This window comes from Rattus norvegicus, chromosome 4 (assembly GCF_021556685.1).
Source record: "Rattus norvegicus strain SHRSP/BbbUtx chromosome 4, alternate assembly SHRSP_T2T, whole genome shotgun sequence".
Classification (NCBI taxonomy): Eukaryota; Metazoa; Chordata; class Mammalia; order Rodentia; family Muridae; genus Rattus; species Rattus norvegicus.
Genome location: NC_141537.1, coordinates 97,384,182 through 97,408,057, shown reverse-complemented (window position 1 = coordinate 97,408,057; position 23,876 = coordinate 97,384,182). Strand labels below are relative to the sequence as shown.

At 40.9% G+C, this 23,876-nt stretch overlaps 1 long non-coding RNA gene across 1 annotated transcript; it reads right to left on the bottom strand.

The window, feature by feature from the left end:
* Positions 1–8,096: 8,096 nt before the first annotated feature.
* Positions 8,097–14,368, bottom strand: LOC147994888 (uncharacterized). The gene is made up of 3 exons (XR_015686643.1): positions 14,253–14,368; positions 10,039–10,074; positions 8,097–9,673 (listed from the first exon to the last, which is right to left on the bottom strand). It is a non-coding gene; the product is annotated as an uncharacterized LOC147994888 (long non-coding RNA).
* Positions 14,369–23,876: the final 9,508 nt, after the last annotated feature.

Sequence of the window (23,876 nt, the reverse complement as noted above, 5' to 3'; positions counted from 1 at the left end):
CAAAATATACAAAGAACTCAAGAAGTTAGACTGCAGGGAGACAAATAACCCTATTAAAAAATGGGGTTCAGAGCTAAACAAAGAATTCACAGCTGAGGAATGCCGAATGGCTGAGAAACACCTAAAGAAATGTTCAACATCTTTAGTCATAAGGGAAATGCAAATCAAAACAACCCTGAGATTTCACCTCACACCAGTGAGAATGGCTAAGATCAAAAACTCAGGTGACAGCAGATGCTGGCGAGGATGTGGAGAAAGAGGAACACTCCTCCATTGTTGGTGGGGTTGCAGACTGGTACAACCATTCTGGAAATCAGTCTGGAGGTTCCTCAGAAAATTGGACATTGAACTGCCTGAGGATCCAGCTATACCTCTCTTGGGCATATACCCAAAAGATGCCCCAACGTATAAAAAAGACACGTGCTCCACTATGTTCATTGCAGCCTTATTTATAATAGCCAGAAGCTGGAAAGAACCCAGATGCCCTTCAACAGAGGAATGGATACAGAAAATGTGGTACATCTACACAATGGAATATTACTCAGCTATCAAAAACAATGACTTTATGAAATTTGTAGGCAAATGGTTGGAACTGGAAAATATCATCCTGAGTGAGCTAACCCAATCACAGAAAGACATACATGGTATGCACTCATTGGTAAGTGGCTATTAGCCCAAATGCTTGAATTACCCTAGATGCCTAGAACAAATGAAACTCAAGACGGATGATCAAAATGTGAATGCTTCCGGGTTGGGGATTTAGCTCAGTGGTAGAGCGCTTACCTAGGAAGCGCAAGGCCCTGGGTTCGATCCCCAGCTCTGAAAAAAAGAACCAAAAAAAAAAAAAATGTGAATGCTTCACTCCTTCTTTAAAAGGGGAACAAGAATACCCTTGGCAGGGAAGAGAGAGGCAAGGATTAAAACAGAGACTGAAGGAACACCCACTCAGAGCCTGGCCCACATGTGGCCCATACATATACAGCCACCCAATTAGACAAGATGGATGAAGCAAAGAAGTGCAGACCGACAGGAGCCGGATGTAGATCGCTCCTGAGAGACACAGCCAGAATACAGCAAATACAGAGGCAAATGCCAGCAGCAAACCACTAAACTGAGAATAGGACCCCCGTTGAAGGAATCAGAGAAAGAACTGGAAGAGCTTGAAGGGGCTCGAGACCCCATATGTACAACAATGCCAAGCAACCAGAGCTTCCAGGGACTAAGCCACTACCTAAAGACTATACATGGACTGACCCTGGACTCTGACCTCATAGGTAGCAATGAATATCCTAGTAAGAGCACCAGTGGAAGGGGAAGCCCTGGGTCCTGCTAAGACTGAACCCCCAGTGAACTAGACTGTTGGGGTGAGCGCGGCAATGGGGGGAGGGTGGGGAGGGGAACACCCATAAGGAAGGGGAGGTGGGAGGGGGATGTTTGCCCGGAAACCGGGAATGGGAATAACACTCGAAATGTATATAAGAAATACTCAAGTTAATAAAAAAGAAAAAAAAAGTTTACCCTAAAGTTTCTGTCCTGGGTCAGGATGGCCACCTGATTCTGACAGGGAGGAGAGCAAACTAGAACAGCCAAGAAAAGACACTTTGTGCTTTGAAAACAAGTAAGAAGTAAACATTTCCTACAGCAGTTACAAATGGCAAGAAGTTAACTCTCTTAATCCCCACCTCCCAACCCCCATCCCTTGGTTTTGTTTACTCTTTAAAACTTTTGTGAAACTTTTAGCTTTCTGTCTTTTAGGATTTGTAAATTCATTGAGTATGATTTAAAAAGTATACTTAGGTATTTTATGTTTTCTGTAACATAACATGTATGTAATTTGGATTCAACTTTTCCTTAGAAAAAGGGTATGCGCCTCCTTCTCTCACCTTGGGGTGCCATCGTGGCAACAATGTAGCCTGTCAACATCTTGGTTGATGATGTAGCAACTTCGGGGTAGCTTGTTACCATCTTGGCTGATGACGTAGCAACTATGTAGCTTGTCAGCGTCTTGGCTGTTCTATCTCATCAGGATAGAAATATGCAGCGAAACTGTACCACCATCTTGGTTAAGTTGTTCACAGGCCATCTCTCTGCTGACCATTGTATCCCCAAATGGTTTGTTTTAAAACTGGATCATAGAAAAACTGTAATTTTTCTTTTGCTATTTTGCTAAGCTTGAGATATTTGCAAAACTGAGTCATAAAAAGGTGATGTTTTTGCTGTCTTTGTTAAGCTTTAGTTACTTGGAAAAACTGAGTCTTATAAAAAAAAAACCTGGTATTTTATAAAAGTACACTATAATAGAATCATAAAAATGAGGTTCTCCAGTCTCTCTGCGAACTGTATCTATAGTTAAAGTTTATTTTAATTTTAAAGCAATGTTTACTTCAAGAATATAATTTTAAAGCTCAAACTTAACAGGGATAAAAGTGCAAAATTCTAATCTTAGAAAAGGTACCAAGTTGTTGTAAACTGTTAAAGATAATTAAGATATACAAGTTAAAGGTCATCCATGCTAAGTACAAATGCAATTTATTTACAGAGACAAGCTTAGAGGGCTAGATCAATTTATACCTCCCATTATATAGCTTTCTGTATATATTGTCAAAGTTAAGCCTAGAGCAAGTGACTCAAAACTAACAGAGACAAGCTTAGAGGACTAGATCAATTTATACCTCCCATTATATAGCTTTCTGTATATATTGTCAAAGTTAAGCCTAGAGCAAGTGACTCAAAACTAACAGAGACAAGCTAGGAGGGCTAGATCAATTTATACCTCCCATTATATAGCTTTCTGTATATATTGTCAAAGTTAAGCCTAGAGCAAGTGACTCAAAACTAAGCAAACTTGGTTGTTTAATATAGAATATTTAAAATCTGGCATAAAATTTTGGTTATAGGGCTGGAGAGATGGCTCAGTGGTTAAGAGCACTAACTGCTCTTCCAGAGATCCTGAGTTCAAGTCCCAGCAATCACATGGTAGCTCACAACCATCTGTAATAGTATTTGATGTCCTCTTTTGGTGTGTCTAAAGACAACTACAGTGTACTCACATATATAACATAAATAAACTTTTTAAAAAAATTTTGGTTATAAAAGGTTGAATATTTGAGTAAAATGGATTAAATTTATAATGCACTTGTGTGGCAGAAAACCCCTCAGTTCAAGTCATCCCCTGAGATGGAGCTCCATCCTACCAGAAGAAATTACATGCTAGCCTCATTACAGGACAAGGGTAAATTGGAAATAAGACTTCCCATAGGAACGCTACTTCTGTCTCTGGCTATGTAGGCCTGAACAGCTCTGGTTGTGTGCGGTCAACCAGCTCCAGCCATGTGGATTAAACCACAAAGAAACCCCCTCCTATCCAGTTATTGCTCATGCCTCTCTCATATGACAGGGAGATGGAGTCTCTGGCCCTGTGGAAAATCTCAGGAGTCTTCACCCACACTCTGAATGTCTCAGCCAATGGAGAGGCAAATGGCCTTCTGCCCTCAATATCTCCTGAACTGACATACAAGGATGCTGTGAACTGGGGAACCTTGTATACAAGTCATGTGACTGATATGAAACCTGCATGCCTGTTCATTTGGCCATCATGTCCTTTACCCTGGCATTCAGTTCATCCTCTTAGCACAGGCTACTTCCAGGGTCTACATCCTAGCAACCCATCTTCCCTGATTAAAGGTTGCCAGATACTGTGTCATCAAACTCTCAGCTTTGGAAAATTTCTCAGAATAGCCAAGCAGAGTCTTTGACAGACGGTTCTGTATTTGTAGAATCAACAAATGATTCTATTATGTAATGTCCCAAGCCTTTAGATTCTTCAGGAAGAGATGACTTAGATGAAGGAGAATCTCTCCATCCTGGGCTCACCTGTGGCACTTTGGGAATGAAGTCTAATCTCTATGCAGGTAGAAAGCTCCAGTGCCAGTGCCTGTGCTCTTACCTTGAATACAAGAAGTATACAGGCTTCAACTGTGATGTTTGACTAAGCAATATCAGGAAAGTTGTCTAAGACATTCCAAAATTCCAAAATTCCAAAATTCATTTAAATTAGTTGTCTTGCTTAATAAGTAATTTATTTAAAAGTAGAATGCTGTTAAGTAATATGCTTACTGCTCTCAGTATATGGGCCTAGAGCTTTGTCCTTGGAGAAATAGAGAGTTGGTGTTAGCCTTGTTGTAAAGCCCATGTTACATGTAATTTATGTTACAAACTTGACATGGCTGACTGCTTTTATCTTTCATCTGTTGGTTGAGTATATGGAATAAAAAAGTTGTAGAGATTTTTTTTTCCCAAAGGTTCTGTTAATAGGATTAATTTTAAAATGCTTTGTAAAATGAGTCACTTACTCTTGATGAAAATCTTTTTTGTCTTGGACTTTTTAAACTGAAAGATGGAAATAATTTCTTTTGGAGGAATATAACTAAAATTAAATTGTCTCTTCATGCAGCCTGATATTTACTACATAATCTTGGACTACAGGCATAACAATTTGATGTTAACAAAAATATGTATTAGGTCATGTTTTCAAATACTAGGTATGGTCATTTAAAGTAATAGTCCTAATTGTTAAATATTTTACCTAAGCAAATTGTTTCTAACCAAAAGTTGTATTTTACTTGAGATACTCTGGTTTTGCTCATTAAGTAAGAGCCGGTATTGTTAACATTTGAAACAAACATGCAAAGTTTAACACATGTACCAGCAAGGGATATTACTTAGATACTTAGAATCATTCCTTAGAGGCTGACTTCAACTGACATCTTTTACAAAACTTTCAGAGGCTTGTCCCTGACACAGTACTCTGATGTAAACATAACAGTTAATTCCAGTTACCTTGCCCTTCTACAGAATTCTGGTGCATGGTTCAGCCAATTCTACAATTGCATTTAATTCATGTTAATGCTGATATAAAAGTTTTCTTCGTGTAACTTTGTCTGTTAAGGTTCCATACAAACTTACACATTTATTTTCTCCTGGCCTACATTCTGGATCTTTACCAACTTAAGTTTTATCATGGTCCCTTGGAGACCCTCTTAGGGGCTCTCTAATTACTGATCCGCACATGACCCTTCTGTCATTCTTGAAGCAGTTACCAAAGGGTCAACTGCTCCTAACCCTAAAGCAGTTCAGGTGACTAGAAGGCAGGGTCCATCCAACTCTACCCTTTTCATGCCACCGTAGACATTGTTTGGGGGACTCAGAGCTAAGACAACTGGACTGAAGCTTTCTTTCCATCAATTAGTCTTTCTGCCTCACCAGCTCAGATCATCTAAACATCCTTAGATACCTGCTCAACTCATTGACTGCTGTGGTACTCCAAGATTTGTGCCCTCCTCCTTGAATAGTACCACTTCCAGGCCAACAGATTCTAACTGATTTGAGCTGTTGCCTACAGATATGAGCCAGATGAAACTTCAGCCACAAGTCTCTTTGTATGTGTGGGCTTCTGGTTTCCTACTACTCTGGGTCCTTCTACAGATCACCTCTTTCTTCCTTATTATCTTCATTATGTTTTTGCCAGGTCCCTTAAATATTTTACTTACAAAACTTGACCCTAATCCCAAACAAAACATTCCACACAAGCTCTCCCAATAGCCTTCACCCTATCACATCTCCCTCCATTTGTTCCTGATGCATTTGCAAACAGATCTTTTAGATGCTGTGGAGAAACTCTGGCTAAAAGGGGCCTTCATGCCTTTCACCGCAAGCCAGATACGGTTCTTTACATTAGTACTCTATTTTCTCCTGTTCCCTTCTTTTGATGCTCTGTAGCTTGATACTATTTCCGCTAGCTCATTTCCATGCAGCAGTTCGGACAATAGGACCAGTCCCTGGCACCCAGAATTGACTATATGCTCATTTTTTCTCACCCGCCTACTTTGCATATCCCAACTTCACTCAGCCCCCTCTGCTAACCTTCCCAGGAAAAAGTCAAATCATTTGCTTACAGACCTCGAATAGTTATTTTCCAAGCCTCCTCTGGAACACAGGAGGACAACTGCCTGCTCCCTCACAGCCAATCAAAATAACTCTCCCTTTGAGACTTAACTAGAGGACACCTCTTCAATGGGCCCAGAACCATTCCTTCTAACAAACACTCAACAGAAAAAATCGAACCACCCCTGCCCTGTATTTAACTCATGCTAATGCTGATATAAAAGTTTTCTTTGTGTATCCTGTCAGAGTTAAGAATGATACTTTTCTGTGAAAAAACTGTATTTTCAGCTTTCTTTGTGGACTGTGGAAGTCATTTTCACCCCATAAGTGCTACATTCATCTTCTTCTGTAGGTGCCTTTCCTACAAGGAGAAGCCACATGCATCTGCACATGGGTGACAAAATGCTCCCTCACCGTGTTAAACATTCCCACTCAAGGTCAGAGGAAGTCTCTCTTTCTTTCCTCTCTCCATCCCTCTATAGGTGCTTAAATTACCTAACAGTGGGGATGCTAGCAGACATTTGTGTGTTTGCATCTCAGTGGAATCTCAGTGAGTGGAATCTCACTCACTTTATTTCTGCAGTGAAGTGTGGGCAGGTTCCTACGACATGGGAATGAATATATATATATATATATATATATATATATATATATATATATATATATATATATATATATATATGTGAGTTTAGTTTAGGTTTAAGCACCTAGTGGGCACAGGCCACGTTGCGTCTTACCACCAAATGACTTCTATATAGACCAAAACCCCTCAGCCAACTTTCAGTTACGAACTCTTTGGATTCCTGACTTATGCAGTTGATTCAAATACAACCCTTAAATACACATCTTCTATCAAATAAAATTTCTGCTTACCTAAGATGTTCATGATTGTGTGCCTTGCCCCTTGTGGTTTCTTTACTGACCATTTTTTATTTGTTTGTTCTCAAGGAGTGTTAAGGTAGGAGAAATCCTTCTGATGTAGAGAAAGGCACATGGTACCTACAAAACCAGTTTTCCATTTACAAGGATGCGGCCTTGGCCTGGGAGAGCAGCACACCTGTGGATCTGGTGTTGCCGCCCTCTCTGCTCCTGACCCTTTGACTGCCAGTGTCCTTATCTCATGCTGACTTGACCACATTCCTGGGATAGTTTATTAGTGGTGTACCCTCTTCCCTGGGCAAGGACCTTCTCCCTGGAGAGAGCAAAGCCTTGAGGGCTGAGGAAATCTGGCTCTGAACCACCCCACCCCCACCCCCTACCCTTATCACAAGGACAAGCATTACAGGACAAAGTACAGAAGAGGAAGCAGATATTTGACCACTTGATCACTAGTTTTCTCATATATAAAATGCTCAGTTATTAAAATACTTACTGTTAGTAACTCCACCAGTGAGTAGTGGGGAATAAAGAAAGAAGCATCCTAACCAGGGGAGCTATATAGCCAATTTCTCCTTTCAGGCACAGTAGCATCGGCAAATGGATAGAGAAGTTATAGAAGGCTGGTGAAGCCGGCGAGAGATGACAGGGCCCTGAAATTACAAGCCTTCTTACCGGGACCTAATGACAAAGTTGTCTGGGATAGCTTTTGTTTTTATTTTTTAGAATTGTTTTTATTGACTCAAACCATTTCATACATACATACATACATACTTACACACACACACACATATATAAGTCCATCTTGAATATGGCTGTACTTTTTAGGTGTGAAAAATATCAGAAGAGAGGTAAAGAACAATTTACCAGAATATTCTTACTTGGTCCAGGTTGTCTGATGCTTTGGACACAGCTGTTGCCTTTATCTGTTCCCCATTGCCACCAAAACCCTTCTAATAGAAACACACCATGGTTGTAAAGGATCATCCCTGTGATCTTTCCTGAAGGCAGTAGGGTATGAGGCCAGTGTTAGACTTTCTAGTCCAGCTCAGCCACATACTATACACCAATGAGCACATCTTGCATTTGCTCAAAACAAAATGGTATCAATGCTATTTCATTGACAGGATAACAAATTCACTCATAAATGTATGGGAGCAACCTTCAGCACATACTGTTAGATGTTGAAGATAGATAGGAAACAAAATTAAATCTTTCCCTTTGTTTTCTGATGGAAGAGCAGACAGTAACCCAGGCAGATAGTAACTAGTCCAATTGAGACAAATAAATAAGGCCAGGCTTTATTGAGGACTGAGATTCATTCAGGGAGCAATGTATTGTTTACATGGGGAGCTCTAAAAAGCCTCCATAATTAGGTGCCCTCTGGGTAGAGTCTGGAATGAGAGTGAAGAGTATCCTAGGCTGGCCTGAGAAATCTATGGAATAATGAGGGAAATTTAATACTTGAAATACTCTGGATGTTGTATCCATATTGTTTTATATAACCCAGAAGACAGTCTGTGTTATTGTAGAAAATGCTATAGATGTTAAGAGTAAGTTTGGGGTGGCAAAGAAAGAAATGATCATTTCAATTTATATGTCTGGATGTGGCAGACTTACTTTTGATCAAGAGGGTGTGCTGGCTTGGTTTGTATTCTAAGGAAGGAGGTGACCAATTCCATTCCCCAAGCTGGGATCCTCACAGTCTTATTTAATTGGCTACTCTGAAAAAAATGGTGCCTAAGAAATGTAAGTAGCAGCAAGGGGTCACTGCTCCAAGGAGGAAAGGGCGAGTGTGCCAAGCCATCAACTTTCTAGAACAGAGAACAGTGAACCTTTGAAGATGCAAAAGTTTTACTTGGTAGGGAAGACTAAAACATTTATCAGTACTACAAAGTTGGGAAGACTAAAAGATTTTAATTCCTTGTCCCAAACATGAATTTTATAGTACTTGATAGAAAAGACTCACAGTTGATGATGCTTCCTATATGGGTAAATGGAAATAATTGAGAAAGAGGTGACAGATGGTTTCATACACTCATATGTTGCTTTATAGGCAAAAAGTACCTCTGTGTGAGAGATATGCTTTAATCCAGCACAAAAGATGCTGGGCTGGGCTGGGGTGGGGATGTTCTCCAGCAATGTTCAGCTTCAAGTTCTCTATAGCAAACATTCCCAACTCTGAAGTTGCCATAGGCATTGAACTCTTTCCCATCATCAACCATAATAATGCCGAAGAGGACATTAATCATGCTGTTTATAGATTTGTAAATGCATTTCTTCCAAAGACCTCAAGTGTTTAATGGACATGACCCAATTTACCCTCACAAGTCTAGCCTCATTTAATAGATGAGAAAACCGAAGCATCAAGAAGCTGAGTAACTTCTTCAGGGTCAAGCATGTACCTAGGGAACTGATCCAGATGCCAAACCTCTGCTGTTTCTGTCTAGCTCTGTCTCTCTAGAGATTGAAGATGATGTGTGTATCCCATGGCACTGGGTGCTTCTGTGTCTACCCCTTTTCTATTGCATAGCCAGTGATCAGGAAATGGTTATTTTATGTTCCTGTGGAAGGAACTTATTTAATATTGCTAAAATATTTACTACATAGGATGTTTCTTTGAGAGACACATTTTGCTTATCTGTCAAGATGGCATAAATAAATATGAACGTGGATTGGCAAGGAAAGCATTGTTCGGAAATATCTTTTTCTCAGTGAAAGCCAGTCAACAGGTGCCCCCTACCAAGGGAAGGCATTGAGTTGATCATCTTTTCTTAATGCTTGGCATTGGGCATACTTGAATGTTGTTTACTCTTGACAACAAACTGTTGCAGAGAGGATCTTCAACTATACTCTGTAAATTAGAAAACAAGTTATTCACAATTTGAGGTATTTATCTAATGCTGCAGAACTAAATGGCAAAGCTGAGATTTAACACCCCCACCCCCACCCCATCATTGTGTTTACTGAATCTCCACATCTTCCAAAAAGCCAGACAACCCAGTTCACCCATTCTATCCCATCCTGTTTCTGACTATCCAGGATAAGAGCTAAGTCATCATCCCACATTAAATATTAGAGAAATTTAAAAATAAAGTCATCAGGTAAAATGTGAATATTTCAATGTTGCTATTGTCAACCTTCCTAGCAAAAATGTTTAATAGGTTTAAAAATTATACAACTGGGGCTGGGGATTTAGCTCAGTGGTAGAGCCCTTACCTAGGAAGCGCAAGGCCCTGGGTTCGGTCCCCAGCTCTGGAAAAAAAAAAGATCCAAAAAAAAAAAATTATACAACTAAAATTTGGAACTTTGTCTTGGTTTTAATGACACTTTGCTCATTAGCATTCATAACCATCAGCTTTCTGTACTGACATTTTAGGGCCTCTTTTTTTCTATTTATTTTCTTTTATGTGTATGGATATTTGACATAGATAGGTCTGTTTACCGTGTTCATGCTGGTACCCCTAGTAAGTCTCAGACTCCCTGAAAGTGGAGCTATAGACAGTTATGAACTGCCATTTAGGCACTGGGAATTGAACCCAAGTCCTCCTGGAAGATTAGCAAGTGCTTTTAACACTGAATCATCTCTTCAGCCCCTTGGAGCATAGAGTTGCCAGATAGAACCTCTGAGACCTGAGGAAGTTCTGAAACACAATATGGCATCACATCCTTCTCAGGAGGAGTCTTGTACTAAAATGCTTTGAACACCACTTATACTCTGACTGTTTACATCATTCAAACTGATCAAATGATATGAAAGTAAGATAATTATGTAGCTGGGCATGGTGGTACACACTTAGATGGCAGATGCAGGTGGATCCATGTGAATTCAGGCCAGCCAGAGTTACAGAGCCTGTCTCAAACAGGCAACAGCAAAAAGGTGAATTATGTGTATATAATCTAATAACCCAAGCAACTGCATGTGTGTGCACATGAACACAAACACACACACACACACACACACACACACACACACACAGAGCTATGAAAAAAAGATACATTCAAAATACTAGACAAATAAAATGGAATTTAAAAATGCTCAACTACTGGATATGATGGCAAACACTTATAATTTCAGCTTTCAGGAAACTGAAACAAGAAGATTATGAATTTGAGGCAATCTTGGGCTGGCTACACAGTGAGATTCTGTTTCAAAACAAGCAAGCAAGCAAACAAAAAATTACAAAAGTTTTTAACTATCTCACAGGAATGCAGGTTAGAGAAAAAAAATAAAATGTAAAAACATGTCAACCAGGCAAGGTAGCACCTCCCCAGCTCCATCCCTGAAGAGGCTGTGATGGGGGAAATCTTACATCAGAGGCTAGCCTCACCCATGTATTGAGTTTGAAGCCAGCCTGGGCTATGTCACAGTAGCTTCTCCAACCACAGTGAAATCAAATTAGAATAGCAGAAAGATAACATACACCACCAAACAGGTAAACATCTGCATAAATAACTCCCAGGTAAAAAAGGAAGTCTCAAGATACTTTTTTTCAAAAGGACATAAAAAGAAATGACAGTGCAAAATGTTGACATTTGTAAGGTGTAGCTAAGACAGATCTTGGAGGCTCTGCTCTGTCCTCTGAATTCCCTAGTATTTTGCGTTTCTCTATAGCAAAATAGGAAAGTCTTTGCTTTAACTCATTTTCTCTGCATCTTCTTAGCTACTGGGCAGGCAATGTCTTACTCTTTTATACTGCAGTTGTCTCTCTCAGTGTTCAATAAAAGTTGTTTTAACAAGTTAATGACTAGACATACCAAGCCACTTAGCTACATGGAATTGAGACCAAATCAGTTCCTGCTTAGAGTTGGAGCGCGCAGGGCAGTCCTTCTGCACTGGGAACCACTGCATAGTTACCAGTGTAGGCAACGGCCCAGTCTGTCCCAGGTTAGCTTCTTAGCTGCAGAGCAGCTTAAGAGTGCATTCAGCTATGAATGATCAGAGTAGAAAATATTCAACATACAAAATTCCACATTCCTCTCCTCGGTAAAAATAATTTCATTAGTTAATTAAGCCAGGGCACAGGCCAAGGATCTAGCTCAATGGAAGTGTTTGTGTAGCAGCGTGGGGGGTCAGAGTTCAACCCAGCTTTGAAAAACTGTCAGGCTCTACTCTTCTCCCTTGCCTGCCTCAACTTTAACTTTTCCCATGACTCCTTCCTGTTCTTGCTCTATCCATGCACCCATAAAACCTACCTTCAAAAGGACCATAAAGGTCATTTATTACAGCTTCCCATTCAATAACTGCATACACTGTAGTCAGGGAAGCCTTAAGCTAAAGCTTAGTTTGGAACTGACTGGACTGAGAGTACTCAGAGAAAAGCATTTATCATGAATTAAATTATAAAGCATAAGTATGCTCAGTCAGTAAGTAAGTATGGAAATGACCCTGAACCTATAAAGACAGACTGAAAATATAGGTATTCTCAAAAACTGGGCTCTTCCCAAAAGGTGAGTGTGCCAGAACCTGCGGATAGTCTTAGAGTTTGACACGAATGATAAAGCCCTAACTTCACAGTCTTGACACTTCATCTCTAAGACTCCGAGGATCCTCTGAAATTTTATATACGTTTTCAATCAAAAAAAACTAATGTATGTGTATGTATATGGGTGTTTGGCTGCTGTATGTAAGTGTGTGTGCAGTGCCTGTGGAAGCCGGAAGAGAGGATGGGATCCCCTAGAACAGGAGTTAACAGACAGTAGAGAGCTGTCATATGGGGGCTAGGAATTGAATCCGGGTTCTCTGAAAGAGCAGTTTCACTGCTGAGCCATACTTTAGCCCCACTTAAAAAAAATTACATTAGCAGGGTGGTGGTGGTGCATGCTTTTAATCTCAGCACTCAGTAGAGGCAGGAGGATCTCTGTGAATTTTGACCAGCCTAGTCTATGGAATGAGCTCCAGGACAGCCAGGGCTATACAGTGAAAATAAAGAAACAAACAAAAACAATCAAACAAAAAGGAAAAAAAAAAAGTCAGGCGGCGATAGTGTATTCCTCTAATCCCAACACTCAGTAGACAGAGTCAGGCAGATCTCCGAGTTTGAGACCAGTCTGCTCTACAGAGTAAGTTCTAGAACAGCCAGGGCTATACAGAGGAACCCAACCTCAAAAAAAAAAAAAAAAATTAAACAAACAACAAAAAAACAATCAATCAATCAGTGATTGAAAACTACATTTATTTATGTGTATTTGTATGTGTATATGCTATGACATTCATGTGGAAGTCAGGGGCCAACCCATTGAAGTTCATTCTCTTTTTGTACCTTGTGGATCCTGGGGAATTAACTCAGGTTATGAGACTTGGCGCCAATACTGACCCTTCTCTCTAACTCCTCAAGGCTTATTCTTTTTTTTCCCTCACAATTGGTAATACATTCAATCATCTGATGCATCCAGTACACTGAAATTAGGTTTCTCAGTGAGAATGAGTAAAAGGCTGTCTAGGGTGTATGTAAGGTGGGGTGTGTGTGTGTGTGTGTGTGTGTGTGTGTGTGTGTGTGTTGAGCTTAGTAACTTTAGTCCATCTGTGTCTGATATTTTCTTGGCCTATTTATCATTCAGGATATGAAATGCCAGTGTGTGTGTGTGGGGGGATTTGATGATTATGTGCAAGTGATGTCTCTCTGGTATGATTTTGAGATTCTCAGCCATCTTGCCTTGCTTTTTCTTGACTGCCTCCTAGTAACAGTTAACACTAACTTCATTTAGCTGCTGCTAGAGAGAGAGGAAACTTGGGATCTGTGAGGTTACTCTCTGGGTATCTCTCTGTGTCAAATAAGGAAGAGTATTTACAAATGTTAGGCATGGAAATCAGTCTTTGATTTATTTTTATTGCTATTATAGCATTTCACATTATTTTGTTTATTGTGTATGGTAGTCAGAGGACAACTTGTGGGAGTTGGCGCTATGACATGGGACCCTGGGGGATCAAAGTTAGGACATCAGGCTTGGTGGCAGGTACGCTTATCCTCTGAGCTATCTCACTGGTCAGGTTGTTCTTTTGTTTGTTCATTTTTAAATGTTAATTAGACCCAGAGATTTGTGACCCTTAGGTACTCCCTCTACCTTGGAGTGACGTTATCAGCCACCCTTTAGTCCTGATTGACACCTTTAGAAACTCTGAAACTTGTCTTTTTCCCTTTTTTTTTTCTCCTTAATGTACCCTCATTCGGTTCTTTGGATGATGGTTAAAAATATTTAAACTTTGGTGTAATTAAGCCAGTATTAAAATCTAAACTGTCAAATTAAACTTAAATAAAATAACTATAGGGCAGCAAGTACTAACCGAGAGTTTTGCTTTTCTTCCATAATCATTACAAAGCAAGAAAAGTGCAGACACTTCAATCATCAACCCATCAAAAAACTTGCAGGAAGCCCAATCCCGGTAAATCAGGATCTCCAGGGAGCCTAGGCTGTAAACCAGTAGCAATTACCTGTCTTCTCTGAAGTCAGCCGGACTGGAAGCTGAGTGCTGCTCAGGCCTCAATCCAGGTGTGGGAGAACTGGTGTTATTATCACTACTTAAGTGCAGTCTGTCAGATTCTGCACTAGGAAAGAGAAAAACCAGTGGGACTTGTCAGTCAAGTACCCAACCACAGTGTCCTAGGTTATGCACATAGCAGTGAGTAAAGCAGCAGCAGCAGCAGTATCACACAGTGGCGAGAGAGACTGGATCAAAAGTTTGACTGGAGCAAGGTAGGGTGATGCAGGCTTGTAGGACAGCTAGCTGGAGGCTACCCTCAACTACCCAGGGGGCTCCTCTTTCAAAACAAAACAAAGTCTATGCAAACAAAGCAAAGCAAAACAAGTCTAAGTTAAGGTTCAAGATACCACCACACACATGCGTGTGTCTTCAGGCACACGCACACAATTATCTTATTTATTTGTGTGTTTGTTTTGTATGTGTGCATGCACATTCCAGGGTACAAGTATGGAGGATAAGACACCAATCTGCAGGAGTCAATTCTCTCTACCGTGTGGAGCCTAGGTATTTGTCCCACGCTACTTCTCGCCAGCAAGAATGACGCGGGACACAAAGGATCCTCCTGCAGAAAAGCTTTAATGCATCTTGACAGCGAGAGCATAAGCTTACAATACGGAGACCCCGAGTGAGGGAAAACCATCACTTATATAGGAAACTATCCTCGCCTAGGACGTGTCACTCTCTGGCTGTTCGCTGCCAAACATGCCAGATGACGTACCACAGCATACGTGTCCCCCTGAGTGAGGAATTTACCAGGCGCTTGCGTATTGCCCTTTTACTAGGTGCAGCCTGCCGGATATCAGCGCCATCATACAATGGAGAATGTGGGGGCGGCCCTCCACAGGTATTGACTACAGGTCTTCAGGCATTTTGGGAAGTCTGTCTCTTCTATTTGAATTTGCTATCTCAGGACTGTGAAGCACTTGTAACTATGGCTCCTAGAGTGATGGTATTTGGCACTAGCTCACTATCACTCTCAGCAGATCTTTCCTAGCTCTGTCTCAGCATACTCTCTGGATTATTCTGTGAGAACTCTCCTCATCCAGGCGGATAGATCAGTGTTCATTTCCTACATCTTTCTCTTCTGATAACCTATTGATTTTGCCTGGGAGACTTCTCATGCCTGAGTCCCCAGTCCTACTACCAAAACCCTACCCATAAGTCATTTCATCAGACCTCCAAGCTGGAAAAAAAAAAAAAAGAAACAAAACAAAAATTCAAAAAGGCATTAATAATTTTACCTTGGAGCAAGAGCCTGAGACATTTAAAAAAATGTTATCTATACATTTATGTCTGTGACACTCTTAACTAGTATGAACTACCTTTGTGATTACAAACACATTTTAAATGGACCTAGGAGCCGGGTGTGTCATTCTAAGAGAGGTATTTGATGTGACGGAACGAGGGTGGGGCTGAAGCATTTGGGAATAAATACATTTTCACATGCGACATAATCCAGAACCAAACTCATTCCCCACGGGGCTGAAGTGGCAGAACGGGCTTCTATAAATAGACAGGCGAGCTCGGTCTGGATTCTTGTACAATATCATCTGACAGACTGGACAGATAAAACGTGCCGGGAGAGAACTAAGCAGGGGAGAGGAGAAGAGAGGAAAGTGGCAAGCGAGTTAGAAGACCCCTCGGTGTGAGACGCTTGTAGCTGGGCTGTCTTTTCCAGGTTTCGCAGTACAGAAAAGCCAGCAGGGCTTTCTGGCCTTCTCCGGTTCACACGTCACAGGTGCTATTTACAGAGCTGCCCCAGGGGTCCAGCTCCACGGGGCGCTTTTTGATGTGCTCTACTAAGACTAGACAATTTCTAAGACAGCCAACAGCTGCTACCAGTATTTAAAGGGAAATGCTAACCCGGCAAAAGAGAATCACACAGACTCCTGGGAGTAAAATGGTTTTCATCATCTTGCTTTGACTCCTGGCTGGGAGCTACCACAATGGTTTCTTAGCAGCTGTGATGGTTTTGTATATGCTCGACCAAGGGAGTGGCAGGATTAGAAGCTGTGGCCTTGTTGGAGTAGGTGTGCCACTGTGGGCATGGGCTTAAGACCCTCACCCTAGCTACCTGGAAGTCAGTGTTGTGCTAGCAGCCTTCAGATGAAGATGTAGAACTCTCAGCTTCTCCTGCACCATGCCTGCTGGGTGCTACCTTGTTTGGCTTAATGATAATGGACTGAATCTCTGAACCTGTAAGCCAGCCCCAATTAAATGTTGTTCTTATAAGAGTTGCCTTGGTCATGGTGTCTGTTCACAGCAATAAAACCCAAACTAGAGAACACCACAGACAGCAGCTTTTCATGAGCCTAGGGACCAAAGGTTAAGAGGCCCTGAGTGCCTCAGTCATTGCCTGGTTACTCTTCTCTGCAATTAGTGCTTGTGGGGACTCTGCGATTAGGCCACAGGCTTCTGTTTGCTTCCGTGGTCAAATGAGTTGCTGAGGTATGGAGAAATTTCTAGAAGCCTTACGCAAACGTGTTTTCATTAATGAGTACCTGCTTCATCAAAAGCATGAGGATTATATTTAGAATGAGCAAGGAACTAAGAAAACAAGACACAATAAATATCTGTTGAACAACTAGTGGATCATGGTATTTAAAAGCAAATGCTTTTAACCTCCGTGGGGTTCAAGCTAAGTGCAGCTTAGTGACCTTTGTCAAGTTCAAACTTTCTAAGTAAGAACATTTGGTTTCTAGTTTCATCACTGAATATACAATTCATTTAACTTCTCTAAGTCTTGTTTTTTTCTCATCCATAAAACGAGATAATTATACATGCCTTGTCCTCAAAGTTGTCAGTAGGATCAAATGAGATAATGTCATAAAAGTCCTTTATAAATTAGAACATACTATATAAATGCAAACTATTATTATACTTAATTCTAGTGACTAGTGAATAATAAACTGGTGGGACCAATAATCCTATTGTCCCCGACCATTTCCACCCACTCTACCTTCTAGGTACCTCCACCTACTTCTTTCTATGCCTTTACTGAAAGATGGGGAAGAGAACACCACAGACATTTTCCTAGTTAAGTTTCCCAACCACAGATCTATGATGATATAGCTAAAAGAAAGGAATATGTAGTGGGGTGCCTACTTTTTTTTGTCACCTCCTGGTCTTTTTCTTAATTTTATTATTAATTATTTTATTATTTTCATTTATCCCAGTGCCCTGTGTCTGAAGGTATTGTCATGTCACACTATGGAAATACATTAGCAGGCTCTTCCAGTTCTAAAATTCTACAATTGCTTATTTTTATTGCTGGGGTTTGAACCCAGGACCTTATACATGCGGGGCGAGCACTCCACCACCGCCCAGACAGTTCTGCCTCCCCTCCTCCCTGAAAAATCTCTTCAGCCTTGTGGTGAAGCATATGATCTGTGTTGAGAAGGGACTGAAGGCAAAAGGCAAGGTCACGAACATGGTGCTCTCAGGGAGCAGCTTCTGGCCTTCCCTCAGACTCTCCTTCTATCTCTGCTCTGGCTCGTCCAGAGGTCCTTTAAGAAAGAAGTGAAAGCTAGTTTGGGAGGCTGAAGGGAATTTGAACTTAACTTATAATAACTCATAATAACTTATAATAAATAATAAGTATAAAATAAATAATATATGCTATAGAGCTAATTTTATATATTTATACATACATACATACATACATACATACATACATTTTGGTCAAGTTCATTAGTTCAAGTCTCAGTTTCTTCACCTTTTTTTTTTTTTTTTTTTTTTTGGTTCTTTTTTTTCAGAGCTGGGGATCGAACCCAGTTTCTTCACCTTTAAAATGGAACTTTATCTATTTTATAGGCTGTTGTAAGACATAAAAGAAACTTCTCTGCCATCATTATTTATAATGCAACAGATGTTGCTCCTAATTAAGGGTAGAACAGGTAATGTAGATTCATCCAGATTGAAAGCCAGAGATAAAATCACAGTCATCCAAAGTCTAGAATTAGAACGGTTACCTATCCTTCCTCATCCAGAGGAAGTTCTGCTACTGCTCAGATTTTTTCCCTAAGACTTTGTACTTATTACATAAATTAGTGCTTATTTTAGTTATCATATTTATTTATTTTGTGTATTTGTGTATTGTGGATATATGTATGTCACAGTAAATATGTGGAAGTTAGAGGAAAACTTGGAGGAGTTAGTTCTTTCCTTTCACCACATGAATCTCAGGGATTGAACGTAGGCTTTCAAGCTTGGTGGCGAGCACCTCTATCTGCTTAGCCATCTCAATAGCCCTTGAGTTAGTTTTTAAATATCCCTGTTCTCAGATGATTTAGACTTGCATCCTTTAAAATAGCTCATATGTCAATCACACAACTCCCAATATATTTAGGAGACTCTGAACAGGAACCTGGAATTTAGAGTGGCTTTCTGCATCGAAGTCCAAGGCACAATTACCAGTTCTCTCAATGCATACCAGGTTGATTTCACTACGAGGATAGAGACAGGAATAGCATGGGACAGCAGCAGGTGTTCCTACTGGCTGGTGATTTGAAGAGGACTAGCCAGGACAAGTCAGCTCTGCACTCAGTGTAATTGCCCTTGGTGGTTTAGAGCTGCCTAGTTGAATGAGAGACTAACTTGAGTTCTGGTGAGCACACCTGCCTCTTCTCACTCCCCACTCACTTCTGGGGTAACTTCACACAGTCTCAACCTTTCCTGCTGATTACGAAATCTCTATCCTCAATCTAGGAGTTTCTCCTAAGTCTCAGTTATTATCTGTGGTCTTCTGGTATCATTTGGTACCCCAAACTCACCAACTCCCAGACTGATGTCCTCACCCAGAGATCCACAGACTGGCCTCTACCCTGTTTGGTGCCTTCCACCCAGAGATCTCTATCTTAGTGATTGAAGCATCCTCCACCCAGTTGTTTTAACAGCAGGTGGTTTTTGACATCTTCCTCCCACAGCCAGTCTCTCATCAAGCCCAAGCATTTCTACCTGCTAAACATCCTGGACTTCACCTTCTCTTCACCCCTACTTCTAAGCTCAACTTCAGACTGTGGTTATCTTTTGCCTGAATTATTGCAAGAGCCTCCAAACTGGTTGTCTGATACTCAGCCCCACCACCAATCCATTGTCCACAGCATGAATGTTTTGATGCATACAAGTCTAATCAGGTCACCATTCCTTTTAAAAGAAAATGTTTCATCTCCAAGTGCTTAGAGAAGAAAATACAAGGTCTTCTAAGCCTCCTGTGATTTGTTGAGGTGTCTCCCTCCGCGTCACCTCTGGTTATCCCTTTTCTTTTTACTGATGTTCTGATTCAACCTTGGGTATACATTAAGGTCAACTGTAGAGTATTTAGACTGTCCTCAAGGCTGGACTGTTGAAGATGAGTAAAATTTGTCCACCCACTCATCTTTTATCCTTTGCACACGTTGTTGGCTTTACTGAAACACTTCCTCATGCTTTCTTGTCCTGCTACTTAGATGTCCTGTTCTTACAAGCTTGGTTCTTGGTCTTGAAATGAATTTAAAGGTTCTCAAATGAAAAAGTCCCCACAATTGGGTTTTGAGATGTGTCTGAAGAGAAGGAAGGGCAGGGTCTTACCATTTAATGTGGATGAATTACAGAACCAGAGCCAGAGTATGTATGGGCAGCTTCTTGACCTGTGAGCACACTGCCTCTCTTCCTTCAGGGCACTGGCATTTGAGAATAAAATCTAGAATATGGCTATGCCATGCCTGCATGGTGTAGAAGACATTAATTGCCATCTAAATGAATGATAGTCATCCAAGAAGGCAGGGAGGAAAAGGGTAGGGAAATCAGTTTCCTGTGTGTGTGTGTGTGTGTGTGTGTGTGTGTGTGTGTGTGTGTGTACAACACTCTACTGTGGATTTGTGGATTCAGTAGTGGCAATGACAAACCAAAACCAGGAGAGTGATAAGCTGCAATCAGCATGCAAAGGCCCAAGAAAAATGCTGGAAAGTGAAAGCTGCTGCTGAGTCAGGGCTTTAGGTTGGCTTCCTGGAAGGCTTCTTGTTTACATGGACTAGGAGAGGCAAGGAGTCAGCCATGCCACCATCAGAGAGAAGAGAATTTCCTACTCAAATCACAGCTGCTACAAAGGCCTACACAGAAGGGAACCCAGGAAGAAGACACCCAAGGCAAAAACAGTGCAACCACTGACCAGCCAGAAGATGCTGGGAGGAAAGCAGACTAAGGCGAGCAAAGACCGGATCATATGAAACTTATGGCCCACAAGTTAGTATCAAGACAACGGGAAGTTGCAAATGGTTTAACTGACAGAGAAGGGATCGGATTTGTGCATTTATAAATGACTTCTTAACTCTGGGATGGCAATGAACTAGAGAAGGGAAATACGACCCCTTAAAGAACTAAACCACCTCTCACAAGTGGTTGCTGGGTCTGATTTAGTTTGGATTGATAAGATCTCGAAGTTGAATTGTTTCCAAGGGTCCACTCCCAAAGGGCCAGAATCTGAAGAGTTGGCTCCCGTGGCTGGTATTGAAGAAATCCAAAAGAAGTATGGAATAAGCCACTAATTATGGAGGAGTGTGTATACTTATCCTTTCCTCTAAAAACCAGATAACAGGAAATATACTCATTGGAATCTCTCCCTGCAGAAGACATGGTATACTCTGCTCCTTTCCCCAAGGCACCTAGAGTCCCTTGCTCAGTATTCTTCCAAAGGTTTAACAAATTAACCCCTTTCTAGTTTCCTGAACTGAGTATCCAGGACCTTGGGTCCTGTCTGATTTTTCTATCATGGTTGTTGGCTTTGTTTTCCTTTTCTGCCTTTCCACGGAGCCCTGGAGATAGCAATTGTTTGCCTGACTGTACAATTCCCCCAGCCTTTGGACTGTCTCCGTGGCTTCTTTCCTCCACCCCACATATTTCCACCAACTTCCGTCTGGACAATATTCTGTGTGACAGAGGAAGGATTTACCATATCGTATAGCTATGCCTCTGCTCCCCAGCTCCCCAAACCCAGGGCAATGGTAGAATGTGCCTGGCCCAGCCTGGCTTCTATAAATAACCTGTCATAAAGTTACCAAAGGAAATGTTGATGATTCAAAAGCACAGAGCCAGGCTTTCCTGTCTCTTGCTTTAGTACTGGTTGCCATGACAGTGTGCTGAAAGTCACATAAACGAGTGGTTCACATTGAGTGAGGACATGTTATGTGCCTGGCTCCATACCAGGATCTCAGTCATCCCAAAGGTTTATAATCTTTTTACAATACAGGGTTTATCGTCATTTTTTTTTTTTATTGTCTGAGCTCTGTGGAGTTGAGTTTCCCATTTGATGAAAGTAATAGAGATGAGATTCTGAGTTGGCCAGGCTCCAAAGCCTCCAGGGACTTAACTACAACTTGCTTATCCTGGATTTAGCCGTCACATCTCTCCTCCTATGAGTTCATTGCCTGATATAATTCTTTCAAGATCATAATTACAAAAGATTATCCACTGTGAACTTAATGGTAGCTACTACTGATTGTCGACATGACAGAATCTAGAATCACCTGGGAGCCAGAACTCTGGGCATGCCTTTCAGGGATTATCTAGATTAGGATAATTGAAGTTGAGAGAGCCACTTTAACTCTGGGTGACATCATGACATCAGCTAGGGGCCTAGACAGAAGAACAAAGAGAAAGTAAACTGAGCACAAGCTCTCATCACATGCTCTCCTTGACTATAGGTACAATTTGACTAGCAGCCTCCTCAAGCTGCTGCCCTATGACTTCCCCACTATGATGGACTGTACCCTCAAACTGTGAGCCAAAATAAGTCCATTCTCCTTTAAGTTGCTTTGATCAGAGAATTTTATAACAGCCTTAGGAAAAGTAACTGATATGAACTTGATTATTCACGCTGAGATATTTTTCTTCTGAGAGTCTATGGCAGAAGGAGGGTCTAGTTGATGACAGCTCCAAAGTGCTGGGTTTCAATTCAAGCAATTTTATTTCCTCTTCTCAATTAATAGACTTCTAAATATCACATGTGAAAACGTTAATCTTGGAATTATATGAAGTGCTGCCAATATTTAACTATATTTAACTTTTTTTTTAGCAAGCCAAATATGTGTTTGTTTTGCCATCAGGAAAGAAGAAAAACGTTAAGGTTAAAGGAGGACAGTGAAGGTATTTCCTGGACGCTGCAGGAGGAGAGCATCTGTGAGAGCAGAGCCAGAGACGAGCGGGTGGGCCAGACAGAGCGTTAGGATTTGAGCTCCAGCCTTTTGAACCTAGGATCTCGAAACACTTAGTGATTCCTGTCCTTTGAACTGTAAGATTTATGTAGGGATCTTGGAAACAATGGGAACAAGACTGAATTAGAACGGGCTTTTGGGTATTACGGACTACTCCAAAGTGTGTGGACTGCTCGAAACCCTCCTGGCTTTGCTTTCGTTGAATTTGAGGATCCCCGAGATGTTGCTGCTGATTTCTGCAAATGACTAAAAAAAAAATTAAAAAATAAAATAAAATAAAATAAATCCGAAGTCATGGCCTGTCTCCCTCTTGGGGTTGTCTCCCTCGAGGCTGGAGGAGTCCTCCACCTCAGGGTAGATCTCCAGGAAGGAGAAGCTTCTCCTGAAGCCAGACCAGGTCACTTTCTATAGACAGGAGAAGAGAAAGGTCTCTATCGTGTGAGAGAAATCACAAATCTGGATTCTTCTCAAGGTCTCGTAGCTGATCTAGGTCAAATGAAAGGAAATAAAAGACCAGTTTGAAAAGAAGTGGTGTACAGGAAATAACTTCATTTGACAGGAGTATGTATAAGAAATTAAAGTTTTGTTTGAGACGTGATAAGCTTGGTGCGTTTTTAAGGTGTTTTAGCTGTTCAAATTTGTTCCATCTCTCGGAACAGTAACACACAAAACAATGGTTTTCAATGGATCATATGAGGCATTTGATATCAAGAGTTGTTACTTTACAATGTTCCCTTAAGCAAGATTGAATTTGCTTTGAACTTTAGATTTCATAGACTGAAATAAACCTAGATCCTGCTGTGATATACTAATGATATAGAAACTTCCGGCAGATGTAGTTCCTTTAGCAGCTGAAAACAGTGTGATATTGTGGATGAATTGATAAGCAGTCTTTAAAAGCTGCTGTGAACGCAAACCAACAGGGAAAGGGTAGGAGCAGCACTCAGAAGGTTTGCAAAGCCTTGTAACATTTTGTAAAACTAAGATACTGGTGTCCTGTCAGTTTAAGGATACACTGTAAAGCTGCACTTTTGAGTTACTGCAAGATATTTTTTCATGCTCTCATTTGTAATATGTTTGTGAGAATCCCCGGGTTAAACTTTTGGTTGCAAATTGTTGTTTAACTTGAAAGCCTGTTTTTCCTTGCACACAAATTTGTGAGCTTGGTATCAAGTCCAGGAATAACATTCCTATTAAAAGCCATTCTAATATTTTTGTAAAGTGCTTTTGAATTAATAAAACTATATCATAATTGTATAGTAGTCAACTGAACGAACCCACTGTGGCCATTGTTTTTATCCCCGGGAAAGCAGTTACCCAGTTTGTTCTTTGTAAGAAACACAGCTGAGAGGCACTGTATTAGCAAAGGAATTTTTTTTTCTTCT